This window comes from Marmota marmota, unplaced genomic scaffold, assembly GCF_001458135.2.
Source record: "Marmota marmota marmota unplaced genomic scaffold, marMar, whole genome shotgun sequence".
NCBI classification, from domain to species: Eukaryota; Metazoa; Chordata; class Mammalia; order Rodentia; family Sciuridae; genus Marmota; species Marmota marmota.
The window spans coordinates 435,916-438,530 of record NW_026005917.1 but is presented as its reverse complement, the minus strand read 5'-3'; the positions used below and the strand labels follow the sequence as shown (position 1 = coordinate 438,530).

Sequence of the window (2,615 nt, the reverse complement as noted above, 5' to 3'; positions counted from 1 at the left end):
GAAAAAACTAAAGATAATATAGCTCATTGCTTACAAAATTTTGCCACTGTGGGCGTTCCAAAACTGTTAAAAACAGATAATGCCCCTGGTTATACTTCTACCTCTTTTAAACAATTTTGCTCATCATTTGGCATTACTCATATAACAGGAATCCCATACAATCCACAGGGACAAGGCATAGTTGAAAGAGCTCATCAAACTATTCAAATGTACTCATTAAAGCAAAAAGAGGGAATTTGGAAGGGGTATATATACCCAAAGATAAACTTAAAATTACACTTTTTAGTCTAAACTTTTAAAATTTGGATTCATCAGGGCTTAGTGCTGCCTAAAGGCATATATGTCCAAAAAATGTACATAAGCCCAAGGTACTTTGGAAGGATATTCTAAGAGAACAATGGACAGGTCCTGACCCAGTAATTGTCTGAAGTTGGGGGGGTGTGTTTGTGTGTTTCCACAAGGAGAACAGCAGCCAATTTGGATTCCAGAGAGATTAACTAAGGGCCTGACCCAGTGATTATCTGGAGTCAGGGGTCTGTTTGTGTGTTTCCACAGGGAGAACAGCAGCCGATTTGGATTCCAGAGAGATTAACTAAAGCGATTTCTACAGACTAAAAAGAAGATGATTTGGCTCAAATCCATAACAGCTGATATCCAGAACTCCAGTTTGGCTACCCTTACATCTGTGACAGAACCAGGATGATTTTTTCAATATCTATTTTATTATGGCCCTTTCCCACATCATGAAGTTCTATTTTCTTTTTGAGCTCAAACAGACCTAGGTTAAAGTTTTGCTGATCAGTTCTATTTTTTTGACTATAGAGATTTTAAACATTGCAATGGAGATTTCACCTATAAAAAGTTATAAGGCCTTTACTATTATGTTATGTATTGTGTGTATTACATTAAGTGTGCACACTTGTGTTTTGTGTTGTATGTTTGTATGTGCATATGTTCATATATCATATATGATGAGCACTCATGTAAAAATCGATCCAAATATATATTTTTTTATTCACGTGATTAAAAAGGTTTAATTTAAATTGGGTAAATAGCTGTTGAGGATTTTTTTAATATGTCAACAAAAAAGGAGGTTAACAGATGTATTTGTTTACTTTCAGCTTTCCTTTTCATTATATTTAATAATTCTCTTCACGATAATATAAGTTGTTCAGAAAATTGTTTTCTTTTAGTGCTTTTTGGAATGTTACATAATTTTTTCTTTAGCCATTATTGCCAGAATTTCTATCTTCACCCCAGTGCCAGTGACAAAGATAAAACCAATCTACAGCTTCTGCAATAGCTATCACTGAACTGCTTGCAGAACTTTCCTGGACTATGTATCACTTGTATGCATTGTGAACTCACTTGTATGCATTGTGAACTATCTGTTGGTGCAGCAACTTGTGGTAGCATTGGGGTATTTTTACTTATGGTGTCATCGGTGGTACAATTTTTCCAAAAGGAGTCATCAATTGGCTTGGTGTGTCCTCCCCTCTTCTGCTTGTGATGGGCATTCAGCTAAAATTTTGGGGCCAGCAGAGGTGAGGCAAAGAACTTCACCCCTCTGCTGGTACACAGACCTATCCACAGGTGTGGCTGTATGCTGAACAGGTAGTCAATGACAGGTAAGATACAATTGCAGTGGTACCAACCTAAGACAGGAGGCTGATGCCTTGAGGTCAGCTCATCTGATGACAAGAACCATATGTAATATTGTACAACCTAAGGCAGGCACGGACCCTATGCCACATGCTTGTTGTTTAAACATAGAGAGGGAGATGTTGAGAGTCACATCTCAAGGGGCCCCAGCAAACTTCCAGCTGCCAGCTGATGACTGACTCACAGCGGCCCCAGCAAACTTCTAGCTGCCAGCTGATTGGCTCCTCTGTGGTGATGCTCATTGGGCTGTTTCCCCGCCCTTTCATACCACGGAGCTGCTCATTGCTGGACTGTTTTTGGCTCTGTCCACATGCCCCAGCCAATTGGCCTCAAGAGCATGAGGAGTGGAGGGGCAGAGAGGATTGTGGGAAGCCGGTGCTGGCAGTTGGGCTCTGAGGGAATTCCTGAAGAGCTCGTGTTGTGTGGCTTGTGTGTTCTAAAAATAAAGTTCATATTTGCTTGATAAGTGGCTCGTGAATTGTGCCCAGCCAGACTGTGGCAGGATAATTTAAGAACTAGGTTACAATTATGGTTAGGTGTAGGTGTAGGTCTAGTGTTAGGGTTAGGTTTAATGTTAGGGTTATATTTATATCTAGGTTAATATTAGGATATAATTCAGAAACAGTGTCAGTTTTAGGGTTAGGGTTAGAACTCAAATAAGTGCTAGAATTCATTTTAGGGTTCAGTTTAAGGTGAAGGCAGTCTTTAGAGCTAGGGTGACTGTTAGGATATGAGTCAGCATCAGGGATAGTTTTAAGGTTAGGGTTATGACTCAAATTAAGGCCAGGGTTACTGTTAGGGTTTGGTTTAAGTTTAGGGTGGTGTTTAGACCTAGGGTGAGTGTTCAGATATGATGCGGGATCAGGGTTCATTTAAGGTTATAGTAAGGACTTGAAATAGGGCTAGGGTTAGGTCTAGGTATAGTGTTAAGGGTTTGGTTTAAGGTAAGGTTT

General features: G+C 39.7%; 1 long non-coding RNA gene across 1 annotated transcript; it reads left to right on the top strand.

The window, feature by feature from the left end:
- The first annotated feature begins 361 nt into the window (after positions 1 to 361).
- Positions 362 to 612, top strand: LOC125614692. Its single transcript, XR_007345259.1, has 2 exons — positions 362 to 405; positions 503 to 612. It is a non-coding gene; the product is annotated as an uncharacterized LOC125614692 (long non-coding RNA).
- Positions 613 to 2,615: the final 2,003 nt, after the last annotated feature.